This window comes from Stegodyphus dumicola, chromosome 12 (genome assembly GCF_044657685.1).
Source record: "Stegodyphus dumicola isolate Sdum_Otavi_A_Nest chromosome 12, ASM4465768v1".
Taxonomy (NCBI): domain Eukaryota; kingdom Metazoa; phylum Arthropoda; class Arachnida; order Araneae; family Eresidae; genus Stegodyphus; species Stegodyphus dumicola.
Window position 1 is genome coordinate 73,470,362 of NC_140779.1, and position 23,744 is coordinate 73,494,105.

The 23,744-nt window shown below is 33.0% G+C and overlaps 1 protein-coding gene across 1 annotated transcript in view; it reads right to left on the reverse strand.

Annotated features, from left to right (window-relative positions):
• LOC118199844 (chymotrypsin-like protease CTRL-1) overlaps nucleotides 1-22,029 on the reverse strand; it is a 60,539-nt gene extending 38,510 nt beyond the window's left edge. The window contains exon 1 of the mRNA XM_035371706.2: nucleotides 21,755-22,029. The gene's annotated coding sequence lies outside the window, so the exon portion shown is untranslated. The remainder of the gene's footprint in view (nucleotides 1-21,754) is intronic.
• Between the last annotated feature and the right edge of the window lie 1,715 nt (nucleotides 22,030-23,744).

Below are 23,744 nucleotides of genomic sequence, written 5' to 3' on the forward strand. Positions count from 1 at the left end.
TGAATGATATTTTTGTATCTCCGTATATCAGGAATTATCGCATTTCCGTGTAGAGGATCTGCTGGTGGACACAGTAACACGTTCAGGAACTAACTAGAGAGTCTATAGTTCAAATATCGGTGAGGGAATAGTTGATTTTTCACGTTTCCTGCTCTGAAAACTGTAGAATGACAAAAATAACTGAAATCTATGACCTCGAGAAGATATGAAAAAAGAGCAATGCCCCCGCCGGGACTCGAACCACGGACCTGCCGAATACGCGCCCAGCGTGCTGACCACTACGCCACAAAGGCACGTTAAGAAGGCGGGAGAAATGCCTTCCATACTGCTCCTTTTAAAGGGCGTCTGGAGATTAGGGAAACCAATCCCCAAATCCTGGAGGTGAAGAATCATCATCCACCACCTTTTTTAGTTCCTGCGCCACTGTAGAGACATTAGGTTATTTCGAAGCAGCAGACATGAAAAATGAGCAATGCCCTCGCCGGGACTCAAACCTCGGACCTCTCGAATACGCGCCGAGTGAACTGACTATTACACCACGAAGGCATGCTAAGAAGGCGGAAGAAATACCTTATAATTTAATTTTCGTATTCAGATTCGAGTTTTCATTTAAACAGTTAACATAGCCCAACTAGTTTAGAAATGAATTCTCAAAAGTTCAAGATGCAAAATTATGCATTTGAAACGAGACGTTCTAAGTAAAAAGCTCACTTCAATATTATTCTACCGTAGATAAACTTCGCTTTCACCCTCTATTAAATTAAGACGTGGAGTTGGAAAAGAAAGCTTGAATTAGAAATAACAATCATGGGCTTATTTGTTTCAGGTTGTGTTGGAAATAAAATTATCACGGTTGAGTTTCGAAAAGACTGAATCAATTGCGTTCTATTTAACGTTTCAGTAGTTTAAAATATAACTACTGTGTGATATTGTGATATTGTATGAATATCTGTAAAGAAAAATTTCATTATTTTGTTTAATTTCTTGTGATAAGTATAAATTTTATTAACTTTTCATCAGACTTGTGTATTCAATCTATTACGAACCCGTACGCACAGAACAATATATTATAATATTACAAGCAAAATCCGATTATAGGAGTCCCACAAATAGCCAAGAGGTTAAGCCTGCTGAATACTGGGAGTTTAACCCTCTTCAATACCACTGACTTAATGGCTAGTTTCTGTGATTTTCCCTAATGTAAGATGTGTACCAGTTGATTCCTATTCAGATACCCTCCACGAAGGTATCCTTCCTTTTAAGCCGATAGGCCTCGTGTGCAGAGCCGGGACAAATGTGAGGCAAGTGAGGCACTTGCCTCAGGTGAATCACTAGAAGGAGCGCCAACTGGCTCACGATTTCGAAAATTACTTTAATTATGTTTTTAAATTTGTCAGTTATCATTAGGAGAAATAAGCTTCGGCAAATTTAAATTAATAAAACAATAAGAAGAATTACAAGAAAACCTCGAAATGAATGTAATGTGCATTTCGATGTTATTTCTTACTCATCAAAAAAGAATTTTTTAACATTTTCATTTGAAAGTTATAAATAATTGGTTATATTATTTTTCTGAATTTATAACTACGATTAAAAATACTTTAAGAATTATGGTATGATTATGCTATAAGAATTATGGTATTTTTGTTTAGTACATTTACTTTTGTTTAATACAAATATAGCTATTTTGATATGTATATAGGGCCACGCATTTACCATTTTACCTCAGGTGAAAAAATATCTTGGCACGGCTCTGCTCGTGTGGTTTCAAATAATCAACCAATTAATTTTAGGAAAACGTTTGGTGTTTAATTATACAATTCAGTATACAGCTGACGTTAGAAAAAGTTTTGGGGTCAAGAGCGCAGTCTAATCGTCGTAGCCATTTTTATAGCTAGTGAGTTTAAAATTTAAAATGTTTTCGTAAAAATATTCTCGACAATACGTGTTTTTAGCTAACACAAAAGCCAATATTTTTCATTGAAACATTTGAATAAATACCATGTTTCGTAGTCTTAAATTAACTGAAACTTTTTCGAATAATTTTCTTATGCTAGGTGGTAATATTCTTAATTTTTTCAGATTTCATTTGGTTTATTTAATTTCTGTAAAGTTTGTTTTAATTTTACCATATTTGCAATTAGTTGGTTTGATTTCTCAAATTGTTTATCTGGGTCAAATCTAGAAAGTGAAAGGAAGCCGATTTTCTTAAAATGTTCTTATTCATCAGGGAATCGCTTTCAAAATTTGATGCAGTAAAATCCTATGCAGCTGGCCAGTTAGGAGAGACGAAAGGAGGGACGAATATCAATCAGTATTCAGGAAAACCATGAAAAATCCATGCATTATCAGGATCTGTTTGGCAAGACGTAATTTTTTAATATAGCTTCAATATCTATTGAATAAGGTGGAGCGACTCACAACATTATTATTGTCATAACCACATATCGGTTCCAGCAGTATCTCAATAAATAACATTGCAGAGCACTGGCAGTGCAACCTGAGGTTGAACGGGTTGCATGGGATTGATGTAGATTGATTTACTTGCGCTCGTAGATAACAAAGAAGCTAATGTTCACTCAGTATGTTTGTGGATGCCTTTATCAAACGAAGACTAAGATGATGATGGACAATATAATAAACACGATGTTACTTTTCAATGTAAATACATAGATAACGGCAAATTCTGTGTTGGGAAGATGTCAGTTTACAAAACGGAGGTCACGGAGAAGAAAACCAGGGCACAAAAAGTAAGAAATTACATAATGATAACAAATAACGAACCTTCAAAGGGTTTTGTTCTACGGTATTTTCATGATATTCCCCATATGTGATATATAAATTATATTGACGCACATTTGCTTAGAAAGTTCTCCACGAAGACACTCCTCTCTTAGGCAGATAACCCTCATGAACTTTGCATTAGCCAAATAATATCCGATCAGCAAGAAGTGCTTTGAATTAATCAATTAAGCGCCAGCCAATCAGTCATAAATATACAATTTTTTTGTTCGAACCTTTGTTCCGAATCAAACTCTGAATTTTGACTGATTAGAGATAGAATGTTTTTGAAGGAAAAATAGCAGTATAAAATAACTTGCTTTATCCTTGTTTTACTAACAAAAAGTATTGCCTTCAACTGCCTTTCAACTACACCAGTGAAGGGGAAAAACGTATCTTTCACTATTTCATTGTTTTCTCTCATTTGCATTAACCATAACCAGTGACAACTTCTTTATAAAACGTCAAATAACCATTCAAATGCCTCAACAATCCGTGCCGTCAGTCCATGCAAAACAGTTAATAAATACTTCAAAAACTCATTTAAACGTAACGGCAACACAAAACGCTTCCATAACAATGTACCACCGCTTTCAGAATTTATATGTAAATCTTCACGGCCATTCTTGTAGTTCATTTACAAGTCGACACCTCGAAGAATAGCGAAGTGGAAACAAAAATCTAAATATGAATTCGACGTAAAGGTGAGATATCTCGTTGAAGAAACTCGGTGATGCGTTGCGATCACTGATAAGAATATGATGGTCACTGAAAAGGTAAGTACCGATGTCTGGGGCTCAAGGTCGGCCGGCAGTAGCCACGAGAGATAACGGGCAGAGAAAATAACAATGGTTTTATTGTCTGGTAGTGGGTGAAGGCCTGGTTATTATTCACTCAGAGTAGAAATTTGCAAAATGTGATGCTTCTTTAACGAATGGACAGAATGATAGAAATTCCTAGATGCACTTTATTTGTCATAGTGAAACTCTGCTTTACTTGAATCTGATTTTAAAAAATCTGATGTGTACACCACATAACTTCCTTGTACGGAATGTTAAATTATGCATATTTTTTCTTGAATTTCATTTAAACTTATTGGACTGATTCAGTTTACTTCGTCGATAGCGCATAAATTACAATAGAATAAATGCACTCTTTAAAATTCACTATATTTGTTTGCCACAGAGACACTCTGGCTTTAGGTTCACTTGACAGCATTACATTTCATTAATTTTTTAACTCAATGCACAAAATTTATATCATCTTAAGAATTATCTAATCGTTGCCCCATATTCAGTTCAAATACTAATATTAAATCCGAAACGGTGTATAACAGAAATTAAGCAAACAAACAAAATTATTTTCACAGATGATTCAGTATTTCTCATTCAATTAGTTCAATTTTCACTTCGTGACAAGGCAAAATACATAAAAACTCAAAATATCTGTATTATGACGTAAAACTTAAACACTTATTTTTAAAGCAAAAATTACACAATTTACAAACATATAAGAATAAAGAAATTGAGATTGGTGAGCCGAGCGGATATATATATATACATATATTTATATATTTTTGGTGCGACTGATTGCAACCAAAATACGAGTTGCACATCTACATGTTATAGCAATCCTATATACAAAATTTCAACGTTCTGAGACTACTCGTTTTTGAGTTATGTGAGATTCGTACGCGTGTACATACGTACGTACGCACAGACGTCACGAAAAATTCACTTTAGAATTCATTTTAAATCAGTTTTATAATTTTTTTGGGGAAAAGAGTCCTTTATTCTGTCCTTACTTGCAGATGTCACGCAAAAACATCGTTAAATTGCATCGGATAGCGGTCAAAATCGATATTTTCGTTGAAATAGGATACCCGAAATTTTTCACGATTACAATACTTCCTTTTTACTTCGTACAAAGGAGTAAAAACATCCGACTGAGCCAGTGCTTAAAGTGAACCGCAACTTAGATCGGGCACTTTTATATTCTTGACAGAAATTGTAATTCCAGCCAGAGTGGGGCAAAACCATAAATATTATGAAATTGGATACAATTTCGAACAATAAAATACTTAGTAACCGGCTTCGAATACACCGATTATATCAAAATAACAGCACTTTGAAGATATAATTTAAATCCTAAATTTAAATGAGATAAGAAAATATTTAATGCGTTAAAAATTTGCATTGGGCTGAAGACGTAAAGGCAGAAAATATTCGTATTATGTTTCTGTCGCCCAACGTAACAAACCTTACCCAACCAACGAACCAAAACGTTATCTTGAATATAAAACTATGAACTCTCGATCCTTTATTATCGTCGATGTGTGAACTTTGAAACGAATGTCTATGTTTTCATAAAATATTCACATTGAAAGATGCCATGTTTATTTTGTTTCTTGCATGAAAGGCTGGAAAGAACATTACTTTATATAGCTATTGGCGCAAATAATGGCTTTTGATCATTTTTGTAGATGACAAGTCATGTTCGAAGGAGTTTAGTGTTAGTGAGGAAGTAATGTAGGCTTGGCTAGATGTAGACATTTCTGTTCGTGCCACACTCTCTCGAGATGACGACTAAATAATTGGACATGTACTAAGGTAAAAAAAAAAAAAAAAAAAAAAAAAAAAAAAAAAAGAAAGAAAGATTATGAGGAGGGGGAGGGGGGAAGAAGAAGACATACAGAGCAACAATGTTAAGGGAACAAAGAGCAACAAAGGGAGGAAGCTCACAAAGGATTGCAGATATTCAAATTAGAGTCTCTTGGCAGTGTTTATCTCTGTCAGCACATGATGTTATAAAGCTTCATTTTACACACACAAAATTTGTAAAAGCTCGACAATAAATTAATTTAAAACTCTAAAAGCGATAATTTTGGCCTCCTTATCAAACTTATCGGAAATAAATTTCCACCTGGATTAATCCTACTAATTAATTATCTTCTCAGCCACAAAGATGCCATTATCGCCTGCTATGCAGATGATACTGCAATTCTCAGCAAATCCATCAATCCGCAAAGAGCCATCCAAAACCTCCAAAATGCAATAGACTATATTTTCCCATGGTTTAAAGTTTGGAAAATTAAAATCAATGAAAGCAAATTCCTTCCAGAAAGATATATATACAATATATTTTCAAAAGAACCCTTCCAGAAGACATCTCAACAATATCACAATTAATAATATCTCCATCCCAAATGAAAAATGTGTTAAATATTTAGGCGTTTATCTCGATCAAAAACTAACCTTCAAACACCATATCGAAAAAATCTGTAAAAAAGCCCACCAAGCAATAGGCAGTATCTATGCACTCATAGGGAAAAATTCTAAACTTAGTCTCGCTGCAAAAAGAGTTATTTATCTACAAGCTATCCGCCCGACTTTACTGTATGCTTCCCCAGCGTGAGCTGCAACTGCAAGAACTCATCGCGAAAAAATACAAAGAATTCAAAACAAGGCCATCCGAATAATTGCAAATGTGCCTTAGTTCGTACGAAGCAGCACTCTTCAGAATGACTTAAAAATTAAACCCACGGATTCTGAAATTCTAAAAGCTTCTCATAACTTTTGTATGAAATGTGACAGTTATCCTAAGAATATCATAAAAACTAGGAAATTATGATTTTCAATTGAGGCCCCGCACTATTCACCATGATAGTCGGTGGTAATATATATATTTCCGTTTTTTTTTTTTTTTTTTTTCTTATTTAGCCAAGATTTTACTTCATTTTCTTTACTTATAGTTTTACTTATCAAATTACAAAACGCTACGGACTTTGTTCCTGCCGAAGCAGGTAGACTTTGTGTGTAAATAGTTTTTACTCTTGTGAAACGTTTCAATGTACTGCAAATTGTGTTTTTTATCATTTCACTTTCCAATTATTGCTTATCAGAAGAATAATTTTTATGAAATTTTAAAAATGCCTTACCTACAAGAGATGGCGCAACCAGAGCTCCAGTCAAATAAAATGCTTTTCATCCCTACTAATAGATGGCGCCATACGAGCGCCTCATTTGTTCAAAGTTAACTTATTCTACGGACGGCGGCACAGGAGCCTCCGTCGCTAGTAATCTCGAAGTTCTAGCACAGCATGTGCACAAGTACTTCCATATTATTGGATACAACTTACTCGATTCCTCAAGCATTTAAAAGTCAAGTATAATATATTGGTAAAGGCCGTTAATGGTCAATTGCCTCTTACTAAGTGATAAGACATAAACATAGCACTAATTTTCGCACTCATTTTTCCGAGTGACAACAGTCTCGCGCGTTGGACATAAAAATGCTTTATTTCGAAGAGTGTTGCTACTGCTCGCTATCAAATCGTAGAGTTTGTTAATAAAAAATTTGTAAATTTTACAAAATCTATACATATAAAGAAGAATGTATGTTTGTGTGTTTGTTCGTTCGCGTTATTGATTTTTGATCAATTATGATAAATGTTTTCCCACATTTAATGGAATAAAATTGAATGTAGGTGAATTATTGGATGGAACTTGAGCTTTTACGACCCTTTGATTAGAAAGACGAAAATAATTAAAAACTGCGTGCCATTGTTGCTGATATAATGAGAGAGAATTAGTTTATTTTTCTATCGAAATTTTTTATATGGGTTCCATATCGCATCAGACTGAAAAATGTACAACTATGAATCGCATTTTTTGCATCTTTATTAGAGAAGGATTACAGCGGTATCTTTCTCTCTGTTGTTAGACGCATTTCTCTCAATCTAACTTAACTGGTATAGGGTACTTTCGCTAATATTAAATAAAGGAGACCGTAAGAACTATCACAGCTCTGTGGATTATAAATAACGTGGTATATCGCAGCGCAGTATAACGGAACACAAGGGCTTCTAAAATTTGGAAGTGTTTAGTTAAAGACATTTCTAACAGCAATATATCCAAAATAGCTCCGCCCCAAATAAGTGGAGTAAAAGAGCGTTCTACAGTATTTCATTCTGCTGCGATAGCCTTCATTGATAGATTGCAGTGTCGGAAGAGAAGATGTCATGTTCGCATGAAATAGTAGACAAGGAAGAAGTAAATGCACCGATGCATTCAGAAGATCGTATTGCTTCCACTGAAGCACATCTGACAAGTATTGAAAGTAATGAATACATCAGCAAAATGTTCTTTATTCCCTTAACACTTCGCAAGAGAAGATGAAATGGCACTTTTTTCAATAGCCTTCCTGAAATTCGAGGACGTGAAGTGATCGGTGTTGATATAGTACCTGGTTCTTGAAAAGGTGTGAGAGGGATAGAACGTTTCGGTGTTTTGTTTTCATTCCAATTTCAATAATGCCAGTTTCGGTCTACTAGCTACGAAACATAAAAACTTATTTGGCTTTATCATCGACTTCTGATTTGCGCCAAAGATTTTTAATGCACATTCATGCCTGGAACAAGAAAAATCTGTTTAAGAAAGAGATAGCCAAAAATTCTCGCCCAAACATAGACCTATCTGGCAATAATAGAGGGACGATTAGATTGATTACATTAAAAAAACAAATGCTATATATGTGGGGTTATAAGGGATGACTAGAGCACGAAACAAAAATATAAATTACACTGTTTAATTGACTAAAATACTATAATGATACGAAATCTGGTAATCCGTGGGCTAGGCAACAACGCAGAAGACAGCAAAGTCCAGACAAAGTTCACAGGATATTGAACAGTTTGCAGTCTTGGCACCTCATTTTATTTGGAAAATGAAGTTCCAACATTTACACGCTCGCTCAAAATTACTGTTGCTTTTTTTTTTTTTGGAAGATCCAACCACGACAGAAACCGTCTTGTGGCCAGCTAAGCTCATTAGCTTTGCTTCTGGTAGGGCGCGTCTGCCTACGGTCACGGTTCGTCTGTCTTTTTTTGCGTTGCTCTGGTAGCGACTTGAGTGACTTCAGTGTGCAAGGGAAGTGCTTCTCACACATATATTTAAAATATTCACAAATAAATAATATAATGCAGATTAAATAAGTGCATATTTTGGATGATCATATCACTGAATAAGTGAATCACAATTAGTAGGAAGAGTGAGCCTTTTCCCATTGCAGATCATTTGAAACAACTTTGAAACCAAACTGTAAATAAGCAACCTCATTTTCAGTTCCACACCGATTACGTTCTTTTAAACGTCACTGCAATACAGAAAATGTGGCTTTGCACAATAATAATCTATTAATTTTTTAATAATAACCAAAACTCAGTTAGTTCCATGTTGTCGAATTTTTCGTCAGAGTATTGTCATAAGAAATCTCAATGAACATTTCTTTTCTGGAACTAAATTGAAAAGGAACTTAATTCTGGAACGGCCTTCAGTCCCTGCAAAACTGTCGACATTTCTCTCTTTGAAAGCAATTTACAAACCAGTTGACGAATGCTTTTTAAAAACATTATTTCTTACAGTGACGTATATTCTTTTATGATCACATCAACATGCTGATCATCCGAATCTAAAACTACGTAGATTACGCATCATTTATATGAAAGTATTTGAATTCTCGACCTCCCCTCCAAGGCCCCGAAGCGTACAAATCGTAAACCACCGGTGGTTTTCAAACTACGTTTCGTGGAACCCCGTGGTTCGGCAAGTCAAACCTTGGAGTTCCTCGAGTCAAAATAAATTCGACATATGATATATGTAAAAAAAAATGGATGCAATGCGTTGCACAACTGACGCGTTTTTTAATGGAAAATGAATTACATTCAGACGACAAAAATTTTAGAACGAAGCACCTTTATTTTAATTGAAGAAAATTATAAGCGAATACTTCCCAGACAAAATACTAAGTAGACTGAATTAAACAGAATGATTGCCAATAAAGGAAGGAGAACAACTTATCGACATATGAATAGATTTCGACTTATCAACAGATTCAAGTTTAAACAGGAGCGGTTACTAAATTTTTGGTTGCAGATTCATGCATAATACCTAGACGTTTCTCCTACAGCTATAAACAGTATGCAGTTTTAATGCCATTCGAAACAACGTATTTAAGTGAAAATATTTTCTGAACGTATATGCCAACAATAACAAAATACAGAAACAAATTAATCGCAGAATATGAAATGCGGCTGCAGATAACATCAATAGAGCTAGATTTTTATAGTTCGTGTAAAACATTGGAAGCACAACCCATTCACAAAACATAATGCAAGGGTAGCTGAAACTTGGAACTCGAGTTAATGTTATTAATGAGTCAATTACATTAAATTTATGTTAATTTTTTTTGATAAAAAATACAGTACTTTTCTTTCATTGCCTTTGCATAAAGTACCTATAATATATTAATCTACTTTAAATATTATTTAAGAGATATTTTTCTAAAGGTGCGATGAGTTTCTTCAAAAAACATCATATAACTCTAAGCGTTCTGTACACGAAGTTTGAAGACCACTGGTTTAAGACACTTCGTTGTCTTCAGTATCACTGGTGCTTTTCGATGAAGGTTTACCACCATAGCCTTAATTACTATATTCCTGAAGGACCCTACAGATCTGAAGTGAACAAACATCCTTCGCGGTGGTATTCTTAATAGCTCTGGCTCGTACTACCTACTTATTTTTGAAATAACATATATCGGAACATATATACATGCTGCAGAGCAATGGACATTTGTGAAAATATTTAGGGAATGTATGTCTTTTTATATGTATTGTAGACTGACCGTTTCATCGCTTCGGATGTCTTGAATTGTTTGAAAACTTGACTCTGTCGAAAGGTACTATAAGTAAAAACGTACAGTCGTAGAGCAAGAAGCGTGGAAATAAGGTTTTCTGGCTCGACAAGAATCTGTTTCTGGTTAAAGATACCCGAGCTTCTTTGTTCAGATGCATTTTGCTCAAAAGCCGCCACTGGGGTAAATGACCAAAAGGTGCTTTAAGTCGATTAGCATTACAACACGGAAAACAGCTTCAGGTAATATAATTTCGTACGTTTTTATGCAGTTTAACCCTGACGTACCACAACAGTCAATTTCAAATATTGAAAATTTCACTTAAGGGACAGGGCTTTTGAGCAAAAATTTTTAACAGAGTATTTCTACGCTGTACGAAATTTTATTATAGTTTACATTCTTTTAAAATTTATAAATTTTTAGCTACATTTATCACCTGATTTTAATAAAAATAAATTGAAAATAATAGAATTTTGTTTTATTTATTAAAATAAAAAGTTGAAAGGCAAAGAAATGCTATAATTTGAAAATTAGGAAGCAACACATTTTGCTTACTTTTAGCCCATAGGCATTGCTCTGTAGAATGTAAAACTAATGAAATGGAACACGAAGTTCCATGGAGAAACTGCTATTCCTGTTGTACCGCAATTGATTGCAGACATGAAAGTCATTTTAAAATAAGTTGTCAGGTAACCACAGCTTTTGCATAAAAAATAATTGCATAGCACACTACTAATACAAGATACAACATAAAGAGATGCGTTAGTCTTAATTCATTGAATTAATTAATAAAATGAGAATAGAAACATTTTATCTTTCCCAGTACGAATGAAAACTATAATTAATGCCGTTCAGTAAAATTTTAGATACATCATGTGCATAATGTGTTTCTGATTTGCTTTTCTCTTCATCTGAGAACAATTACTTGTTTTAAAAGTAGTGTGGACATGATAGTCAGTAGCAGAAATGGGTTTTCCCCCCCATTCTTTATTACTGTCACGATTAGCGCACGGTTTGAGACAGATTAAAAGTATTATGCGCCTAATAACTGAATTAAGAAAATAAATTATTGATTGTTAACAAAGTGTGTTCTGGCAAAATTTCTGTTTTAAATGAGGTTTTAGAAACAAAACTGCTGGTTATTTTAACTCGAGTTACAGTTAACGGACCAAAGAATCACAGTTTGATCAAACCATATCTATGGTATACCTTGAATTCTAACCTTGACCTTACGGCCTTGAAGTAACCATGGTTATGCACCATATCTGCCGGGCGGCTGTTTACATTACCTTGGCTTTGAGCTAACTATAAATCTGTATTTAATTTTGGCTGTTTCTAACTAATAGCTTTTAGATTATTTAACAACATTTTACACTGGATTAGAAGATAGAATTTTTTGTTTTCGAATAACATATCTGACATATAAATTTTAATACATCCAAATGAAATTTTTATGAACATTTGCAGCAGTAATTTTAATTAAGAAAGGATGTTTTTTCGGGCCATATATAATGTACTATAGAACAGAATCGTTTACTTCTTAACTAAATCAATCATTTAACGATGCTTCAACTGATGTGTCATTGAAAAATTTGTAATAGATTTATAAAGTTTAAAATCCATTTAATTTATAGTATCTATGCTTTTACAAAATTGTCATACTATTTTAACTAACATATGAATTTTTTTTAACATAATGTGTTATGCACCTTGATGTAAAATCATTTCTTCATACGTTTCCCTAGATTTTTAGTATTAAAAAATGCAATATAATACATATTTTAGGAAGTTGTTAAAGTAATTTAAGAGCCATATGAGACAATACGATAGAGTTTCAATGTTTGGAAAAATATAGCCTCTAAATGAACTTAAATGGGATAGTAACTAAGCACTGTATATACGTGTACTGTTCTTTATCTACTACGTGTGTTATTGCTTAGTTGTAACAAGTGTTCATTTTACTAGACTAGACTAAACAAGCGTGGTGACATTCCCTTCTTTATGCAGGAACGTTTATGTTATATGCAGTGTAAGTGATGTTTTTCTTTTAAGGCTTACGTGAACGAAAATCAGTTACATTGTTTTATTTTAGTTCAAACAGGCATAAATATTTTGTGTGTTTAAGGAAATTTAAAAAAAGACTTCTAATTTCGAGGTTTTTTTAAATAAATAAAAATTTATTTTGTGAAATAAAATGAATATCCGTCAGGTATATGTACTTGACCTACAGATAAAAGCCAACCCGGTTATCTGGATGGGCAGCAGTCCCTGATATTTGTAATTTTACTCCGTACTGGCCGTCGAAAATCTTGCACCAATTCTTGATATTTATAATTTCACTAAACACTAGCCATCAAAACGTTTGTACCAATTCCTGTTATTTTTAATTCTACGAAATATTAATAGTAAAAAAATCTTGCACCATGATATTAGTAATTCTGTTAAAACACAGGTGGTCGAAATGTTTCACCAGTTCTGATATTTAAAATTCTACTCTGCAGTCGTATTCAGAGATACTGCACCTAAAATATTGGTGATCAAATGTTTTGTATCACATTCATGTTATTTGCAATTATACTAGCCATTAGTGATAAAAAACGTCTTGCACTGATATCCGTAATTCTATTATACACTTCTATTATATCACTTCTGATATCTATTATATCACTTCTGATATCTGTAATTCTATTATACACTGATGGTAAAAAATGTTGCACCAGTTCCTGATATTTGTAATTCTACTCAACAGTACTGGTAAAACTGTAGAGACATTAGGTATTTTTTGGAAGCAGGAAAGAAGGCACGCTAGGAAGGCGGGAGAAATACCTTATAAAGCGCATTGTATTAATACATTGGTGATGAAAATGTTTATACCACTTCCTGTTATCTATAATTATATTAAAAATTAACGACAAAAAATCTTGCTCCAGTTCATGATACCTGTAATTCTGCTGGACATTTATAGTCAAATGTTTTGCACCAAATACTGATATTTGTGATTCTACTGAACGCTGGTGAAAATCGTGTTGCTCTTCCTAATGTTTGTAACTTTACTATGCAGTGGTATTGAAAACTCTTGCACCAGTTCCTGATATTTGTAATTCTACTAAACACTGGTGTTCGAAAATCTTCAACAGTTCCTGACATTTCTAAATCTACTAGATGGTCAAAAATCTAGTATCATTTTCTAATACAGTACAAAGTTCGAAATCCGGACTTGTAGGGACTTCGGCTATTCTGGATTTGGATATTAGATCATCAATTAAAATCTAGTAAGATGGCATGCAGAAATTATACAATTAAAAATATGAAATCGTAATTTATGAAAAAAGAACAATTATGACCTAAAGGATATCAAAAGTTACAAAAAAGATTAATATTTATTTGTTTACTTTATTAAACATTTTTTTCAATATAAGTTGTTTAAGTTATTTCGACAAAAATTTCAAAAATGTTTCCTTTCTTTTTCTTTATGCCATATACAGTTGACTTTCCAATGCCATACTCTTCGCATAATTTTGAGACGAATATGCCTTTATCCATTTTTTACAGCAATTCCACTTTTTGTTTAATAGACATCGAAACATGGTTTCGCTTTGTAGATCCTTTGGAAGCTCCAGAATTGGAAACTCTTTTCGACATAATCGAAAAGTTCAAGTTTAGTTTTTATAAACTTGCCGTAATAATAACAGTCTGCAAAAAATAATAAGTTGGAACAAATTAGCAGATTAGGGAGCAGCGCAGTCTGCTACATTAACTGAAATCCCTTAGAATTAGTCAGAATAATTTTAGCATAGCTTAATAGCGTCCGTTATACATTACTGGCTGTGTATCACAAGATTGGCGACGAAAGCCAAGTTGTTTCGCTAAATTTTGTCTTGCTCCTATTTAGCGTTGCCACGTCTTGGCTGTCAAAATCCAGGAGAGAAAAAAATATCAATTTTCATAATTTTTTATTTTATTTTGAGCTTATATTTTGCATTTGATCTTACGGATTTCAAAATATCTGACCTGGAACTAACAAATTAAAAAAACTCTTTGTAGTTCATTTTAAAATTGAAGAAAGGTAGGATTTCTGCTTTGACATAGTCTTCATTCAAACGGTTTCTTTCCTTGATCTATATATCGAAAACTAGATGAAAAACACGCTCGCAGGCAGCTTTTGATACAGGTATAGACAAAACGAATAAAACTACATTCTTCAACATACCTCTAATTTCAACTGTTGAGAAAAATTTTGCCCACCTCAGATCAACTCTTACATTTGATTTAACAATGCTGTCTTGAACCTCCCTCAAACTGCAGAAATCTTCACAAAGTTTATTTTCATCAAAAGTGACCTTTAAAATGACCAAGTCTCTCAAAGCATCCCAAGTAATCGGTTTTTTCATTGAACGTATGCTCAATTTACTACGCTCTGAGTTTTCGAAATCATACCATTTTTTTCCGGTAATCTACACATCTCTCAAAGAAAATGTCTGCGTCTTTAGTCTATGGAATTATGTCTATGGAACCTTTCCTTCTTTACACAGACGTTCTTTTGCTGTTGTGCGCGGTCGTGTGATTTTCGATGCTCTCAACCATTTCGTCCGTGCGCATTGTATTGCTATTTTTGAGAAACATGATATTCCGGGAGAGTAATATTTACTTTAAATTCCTTTCGGGAGCCGGGGGATTTTAATTTTCAGAGTTCAAATCCGGAAGAATCCCGGAATTCCGGGAGAGGTGGGAACCTTACTCCTATTGCTTACTGAAAATTAAGCCTGAATAGTATTAGTAGTTTAGTTATTCACTATATCTACGTTTATTTCTTGCTCATGCTTAAAACTAATGAGTCCTGAAAAAATAAACTCCCACATAAACTTAAGGCTTTATCTACGGCCGACGGTAGGCTTTATCTACTTAAGGCTTTATCTACAGCCGCCTGGTGCGGTCTCTAAGGGTTCTAAATTCTGTTACAAAGCGCCTCCTTAAGTTCTAAATTTTCACCGGTCCTAAACTTTGGATCCCAGTGCTTTCTTTCCCTAAATCATAAAAAACTTCTCATCCCTTAATTTTGCCGCTCGGTGCTTCCCTAAATTCTGCCTTCCGGTGCCGACATATTCTGCCGCCGCTTCTGGGTTTATGGTGAATAACATATTAGTTATTTTTAATTAAAATAGCACTAAATGTAATCTTTTGGCCTATGAGTTTCATTAACAAAATCTACTTTTAGCATATAAAAAGAAATTTTTGTTGACATGAGCATTTAAAAATCTATAATCATCGCCAAGCGTAACGTTAGCATAAAAGGTTGCCATACTCTTGTTACTCAATTCCTAATATAAAAAAAAAGTTTAGACATTGCTGCATGAGTTATTACTGAAGCTGTCATGTATGATAAACATGCGGTGATGAAAGCAAAATATAATAAATAATGACACACCAGGTCGGCGTGGTATAAAATAGGTGAATGTTTCAGATGTTATGCCAAGCAGACACTCAGTTACGGAGCAAAATTATTAATCTCACAAATTTATACTTACATGATTGTTTTCCCATAACGAGGTATTTTATTTAGTGCGTAAGTGAAATTAAGAGTTGGAATTTTTAAGTGAAAATCACGTTTTATTATGGAAGGAAAAATCAAATTCGCATGCGTAAAGCATAAAAAAAAGTCTGTGGCTTTAAGGTCCGGATTTCGGACTTTGTACTGTATTAGTAATTCTACTATGGCGAAAATCTTGCATCAGTTTTTGGTATTTGTATTTCCTTTGTACATTAGGTACAAAACGAATCTTTCAACAATAATCCGGAATTTCTATTTTTGTATTTAAATTCCACTTTAACAACGAAATCGAATTATATTTCATTCAACGGGTAATTTACCCATATTTTTTTCTTTCAAAATTAATCTCTAGTTATAGGAGTAAAGTTACAAGCATAAGAAATATGCAACTGAAAAATACAAATAGCTATTAATGAAAAACTGATTTTAATAAATGATTTATCTATTTCAAGTTTAGGTTTTACAATGGCCTACATATTCTAATAAACAGTAAAAAATTACAATAAAGCAAGTAATGTTTAACGATTCCCCATAAATTAGCTTTTATATTTCAACTCAAATATTCGGTAATATTTTAAATTTATTTTGATATTCTTTTTATTGCTTAATTCTTATTAACGAAAGTTAATAAAGAGTACACAATCTTAAATATTGCAAGGAATTAACCAGCAGCTGAAGCAGGAAACGATGTGCCTCAATTCGCAAATTTCTCTTTTGTATTTTAATCACACCATTAGTAACATGTAAACTCAAATAAAACAAAATTAAAATTAAGAAAACATAAAAGCTTTCGAATGTTCCATTATTAAATGATTGCACAGTTTCGCAATAAAATAATTTTAATTCTTCTGTAAATCTGTCAGTCATAAATTAGATTTAAAACAATCGTCAAATTTGAAGGAAGAACTCAGTGGTGAAGTTGCAAAAAGGAAGTTAAAACAATATAGGAAACTTTAAATAAATAAAATACTTGAAATCCAAAGCGAGATGATTTAAATCGCTTGGTTTGTTTATCGCAATTTTTTATCTATCATTCACTAATCGAGTTGTCTTCACTGATGTTTTTCTCCTCAGATTAGTACCAGATTCTAAATCGTCTCAGATCCTAAATCGTCTTTGTAAGGTTACAAAGAGAAAAACTGTTTGACATTGCAGGAAACAGCTACTTGCTTTACTTATTCCATTATATTCTGAATGCAGAGTTATTTCAAATGACTCTTGGAAGCCCTATAACTTCCAAATTACGGATCACACATGTTCTTGATATTCACGTAAAGAAAGTAAATAAGCATCTAAATTTTAAATTCCGCATGTGCAGACTTTTTTGTAGCTTATATTTATCTCGCAGCTGCAGCAAATTCTAATTCAGTTCCACCTTGAAAATGGCATATTTACAAAAGAAAGCGTTTCATATTTTAGAATATGGAAAATGTTTATCCATTTGTTACTGTGACGCGTGTAAAAACAGTAATCAGTAACAGCGTAAAAACAGATTCATCAAGATTCTATAGATTCAGATTCATCAAGATTCTTCTGCGCCATTTCATAGACAGACGTAAATGGCTCCTTTTTGATTTTCGAGAACACTGATCAGCATGTTGTACCCTGTTATGCTGCAGTTGTAGCTTAATTCTCCAAACGAAACATTATTCAAGTATTTCATATTCCAACAAGATGGAGCTCCAGTTAATGTTTCAGTGAATTAATATCGTGAAATGAATCTTGAGCTATCATGTCGTTGGACTGGTAGACGTGGGAAAGATTAATTAGGATTATCCAGATTACCAGCAATGTATCCTGATCGAATGCCTAGAGATTTTTTCCCTTTAAGAGTAACTTAAAGATAATGCTTTTGGGCTCTCCTTCCTAGAAATTTAGAGAAACTCTCCAACTCTGTCGCTTTGGTGACAATCAGACGGGAAAGTATTAGAAGTCCGTGGGCAGAATTGGAGTACCGCTTGGACGTGGGTCGTATAACAAGAGTCTTATGATTAAAATATGAAACTTGTTACATCATTTTATATCGCAGTAATTTTTTATTTGCAGTCCTATACAAACAAAATACAGAGCTTTGAAACCGGATGAAAGGTTAGCTATATCTCTGTGTATTGCTGGCAATGTGTAGGACTCTATATATCTAATAAAAGACGTCTTCAGAAATTAGTTTCACATCTTTGAGATTTAAGGCCTTCCACTCTAGTTGCATATCTACAAATAGGAATTTATATAGACAGCTTTACACTTTATTTACTTATTTCTTTATTTCTTTGTTTATTTAGATATATCTTATTATAACCAACTGCATTGTTCTTTTATATGAAATAAATGCAAAAATCGTACATTAATGCATTTGTAAAAAAAAATCTAAAATTTAAATTTGGGTTAATTTACTAAACCCTCTGGGTAAGATAGTATAACCGTTTGTTACTGTTGTATCTAAGCGAAACTGAAGTACGTAATATTCACTGATCCAAAGCCTTTTCGTGCTAATACCAGCACGAGAATGGGACACGCGATCTCGAATAGCATATTTGTTATTGAAAGACTATATTTTAAAAAACAGTTATACCAACAGCTATTTTACATAAATGTGCCTTCAATGTGCGTGATCTTATAACAGCCTGCTTTACAAATATTGCTGGCTTCGCAATCAATCGGCAGATAAGATTTCATCAATTAAGGCAGTTCTTAGCGCTTATTACACTGTTGGTAATTTTTAAATATTGTGGTAAAGCACTTTCTAAATTTGCATGAAATCTTTTTTTAATCTTATCCAGAGATGCCGAATAGGTAAGAGAGTAAAATTAAGAACCCTCACGTTAGGGCTTTTCAATTTCACAAATATTTAGTGCTGTAAAATATCACTAAACAGATATTTTTTTCGACAATGGGAAAAAAATACATACTCGAAAGGCATTTTTATTTTTAATTTTAGTAGATATAATTCTAAAGTTGATTTAAATCTATTTGACTCTTATGCAACAAAACAAACGCTTAGACGGTAGTAACAAACACTTATGCAGCAGTATATTTCACTGTTCACTTATCACACTTCAATTCTTTTTCACTTTTCAGTGACCAGAACCATAAACAGAGTCAGATACTTATCGTCTTGTATACCCTTTAGCTCGGAGATACCAATTCAAAGAGAAGATTTAAAATAAAACTTCTTTATTAACACGTCATCCTGACGGTAACACAAAACTTAAGTACAACAAAAAGAAATTTCTGCTACCTGCATGTAATTCAAAACAAACCTACAAGTCAAACTGGATAATGAAATACAAATTGATGAGATCTACTAAACGTTTGATCGGTCTTAGTATTCGCAAAGCTAATGCGGCTTGCCAAAGTTGACAACTAAATTCAAATATTAAGGAACTGTAGCCGAGTGACTACACTTCGTTGGTATTTATACAACAAAAAAAGAAAGAAAAAGGTGACGTGACGTTGCACAGAAATTAGGCTATTTTGAAGCAGGAGAGATGAAAAATGAGCAATGCCTTCGCCGGGACTCAAATCACGGGTCTCTCGAATACGCGTCGAGCGTGCTGACCACTACACTACGAAGGCATGCTGAGAAGGCGAGAGAAATCCCTTATAACGTCATGCATGATTTGTTGCTACTTAGGAGGAATAATTTTCCTTTATTCAAAGGCGATGAACCTCTTTTACTCTTCTACATTCTATAAATTAAAAAGTATGCAATAAAATAAATCAATACGTTTTTATCTCACATTTTTAGCTAAGTTTTCTAGAAATAAAAGCTTTTTAGCTACTGCATATTCTTGGTCAGATAATATCATGGGAAGCTTATATAAAAAGTGTATCAAGATAGTAACAGAAGTAGAAGTGAACAAGAAATTCTTCATTAGCTGCGCAGAATTCTTCATTGGCTGCGCAGGCATAGTCCCACAGCATTAACTGCGCAGCTCTGTACGCAATGTTGATGGAGAACCATCAATATTAAAAATAAAATATATATATTTAAAATGAGTAATGATGGAACAAGCTTAATTAAACTCATGAATTCAAGAACGCACCAAAAGCTGCCGTAAATTTAGTAGGAGTAATACAAAAGAGTGAAAACGTTTTATGTCAGCTTAACGGATTAAAATGCGAGAGAAAGAAAGAAGTTACAATGTAAAATAAGAGAGTTTCAAATTATAAGAGAATTTCATCAAAATATAAAAGGAACAATTAAAATAAATAAAAAAATCTGAAGGCTCTTATATTTTATATTAAGCCCAAAGGGGCGCTTTTTCCCTTTACATACACATACACGTTTCGAAAGCATTTGGGCTAATGTTCCTTTGGACTAAAAATATTTAAAAACAGCCTATTTTTAGAATTTCCGATAGACAGTGTCACGCGATGGAGATACTTTTTTTTCGTGCAGTTTTGCCACTGTTTGCTTTGAAATCGTTGAGTTTGTTAATCAAAAATTCCTCCTCTCTTTGAAGTTTCACAAAATTTGAAATACACAATGAAATATTTAAAAATAACATATCTTTTTATAAAGAAAATAGCATATTTTGTCTGTAGGCTGGAGATAAAAATGTTTTTCCCCGTACAGTGTTGCCACTGCTCGCTTTGAAATCATTGAATTTGTTCCTTAAAATTTCATTTTACAAATGTGAAGTTTTACAAAATATGAAATACACAATAAACAAATTCGAAATTCAAAATTTAAGCTTCCAGGAGTACTTTATTCAAAATTTAATGACTTTAGGCACCACTGTTTTTTTCACAGTGCTACATTCATGCAAATTCTTCATTATTTAATTTCGCAGCAATTTGAAAAGGGATTCACACTTTTATATTTATCCAAAGCAAAATTCTGTTTTGAGACTAATAGCCCTTCTGAGATAACGCTTCTTTGGGCTAATAATTTTTTAAATCTTAAGGTGATATATATCTCGTAAATTCTCGCAATAAAGTTCTAAAAGATCCAAAAAACTTATAATTTTTCTTTCCTTTATTATTCCTGCTAAATTTCCTTCAGATATGTGTGCATTGTTTAATTCAAGGAGTTGATTCACGTTGTTTTAATCATTACAGTTTCCAAACTCTTGCCGTTTCGATTTAATTGCTCATATATTCCAGTTAACTACTTCTGTTTATTGTTTTAATTGTTTTATTTAATTTCATTCTCGTGTTTTTATTATTTCAGAGAATTAATTGTTTACTAAGCAATTTTTATTAAATTTTTCCCCGAGTGCTTGTTTTTCAGTCATAGAGGTAGAATTTAAGCTTAATTTTTGGCATCATTAAACTATTCATTGTGTCGTTCAGAAATACTGCTATCCTGAAACATTTGGAGATTTTATTATTTTTGTTTTCATACCGAAGGAATGAAGAAACAAACTGCGAAGTTTTTAAAACTGAAATAATTTTTAGTTAATTTTAATGCAACAACAAATATTTAATTTCAGGAGCTGGCAACAGTCGATGTTATTTTTTCTTTAAGTATATATATATGATATAATTTATTTAATTGGTTTTATATTTTGTGTAACAGATTATATTTTTAAATTATTTATATTTAAAAAATAACTGAAAATTCTCTTTTTTCTTTTGCAGCTTTTATTTTATTTTTTAAACCGCTACTAACTCGAATATGAATATAGGAACATTCAGCAGTGAAAATGAAAAATATCTCACACAGAACGTTTTTGGTGTGTATGTGTGTGTGTGTGGGGGGGGGGACAGAAGCGTATAAAAAGTACTTACCTGGAATACTGGAAAAAGATCCTCGTGGTTATTCCAAATTATTTTCCCGCATTCGTCTAACAAATAATTCATTAACCGTAATAATAAATACACGTATTTTTTAAAAAATTACGAAATAGCGGAAGGAGCAATGATTTTTAGCCCGTGTTTTTAAGCAGAAAATTATCCTTCTATCAAAACGAAAGTGGGGTTTGATAAGGGGCGCAAAGAACGAGTCTTGTAGCAGCAGTAGGTCAAACTCCGCACACCGCGTGCGTTCTAAGAAGTCGTTCGGTCAGACAGAACTGGAGAAACCACATGAAAGGGCTTTGTTGGGTTTGTTTCGAATAGAGATCGCTAGCAATGCCCTCTGGGTTTCGCTTCCGGAAGTAGTGAATGTTTTTGCGTTTTGATGCCACATTCTACAAAATAAAATAAACAAAAAGAGATTGGCGTGAGAGATGAAAGTGACCGGAGGAAAGCTTCTTTGTTAATGCTACGCACTTTTTTTTTTTTTTTTTTTCTCTTCAGCTATTCAAACGATAGTGGTTAGATTACAATATATCTTCATTTGCAGTATCTTCACCATTTTAATGATATTGCAAAAGAAAGCACATTCTGAAATTATGTCACGAATAGTTTACACAATTAAGTAAAAACTGTATATTTGAGGTAAAATTCAGAATGTTTTAATTTTAATTGGACCTATTCGAGGTTTTTTTTTTTTTTTTTTTTTTTGTTGTTGTTGTTGTTATAACAACCTTTTCCGGTTGTTCACTCGAGAATTCATTGAATTTGCATGTTTAAAAGGGGAAAAGTTAAACACAATTTCTGAACCGTGGAAAACAGAATTTTAATAAATTGTTTAGCTCTTATTTCAGTTTAACTGTAATCTTGTTCACTTACATACTGTATAAATGTAACAATTTGAGCAAGGAAATTATATTTCGTACTTAACTTGCTTTGAATTTCTAAGGCCTGCAAGTAACTGTGATTTATTAAATTTTAATTATATTTTACAAGGAGACACATAAAGTTATAGTCAGTTTTACACGTTGTCTTTTTAATTTATGTCTCCATTCATTGGCCACCTGTCGTGTAGGTAATGTTACGCGAGGTATTTTATGTTGTAAACGTGTTATGTCGCTATGCTTTGCTCTGGATGGAGCGGGTCCCGGACTATACCCGATTAGCCTGCTCTCTGAAAGCATTTGGCATTCAATTTATCATGGAGTTAGTTTATATAGTTTTATCAAAAACTGTTTTGGGAAGTTTCTTATTGATAACATTTCCAATACTCTGAATATTTACATTTTACATTTTTACATTGCTTCCACTGCATCGAAATTTCAAATATTTTCCTATTTATTTTCTCCTGTTTCCTATTTTTTTCCTTTTTATTTTATTTTTTATTCCTCTTAAAAAATTGAAAATATTAGTTGTGATATAGGGATTAATTGAACTCTTAAGTAGAACTGTGAACTCTGAGAGTGAAGATCAAATGCACACTTAGAGTTTCAGTAGAGTGCAGGCCTATTTCCTTTACTGGAATCACCCTTCATGGAGAAAAGCGATGCTATTAGTTTTATATGATTACGGTTCAGATATTGCAGAAAAGTTCATTTTCATTATTTCCCTACAGTAATTTATGTCTTATATTTTATACTAGATATGTTATGTGTTATAGATAAGTAGTAATTTGAAAATTATCCAAGAGTGCAAAAACAGTATATGTATAAAATTATTTTTCTAATACGTCATGCCTATTTTCTTTTTAGTATATCCAGAATCTTGATAATGCAGGTCAATGACTCAGAGAGAGAAAAGATTCAAAATCCATATGAACTGGATTGCCGTTACCCGTGAATAACACCAGGGTTGGATAAAATTAATCTATGACAACAGTATACTAAAATAAAATTTCCTTTTTGTGCTTACTTTCTCATTTACAGTGGTAGTATTGTTGAAGCTGAATCTTCCAGACATGTAACAAAATTGTTAAATCAGCCAA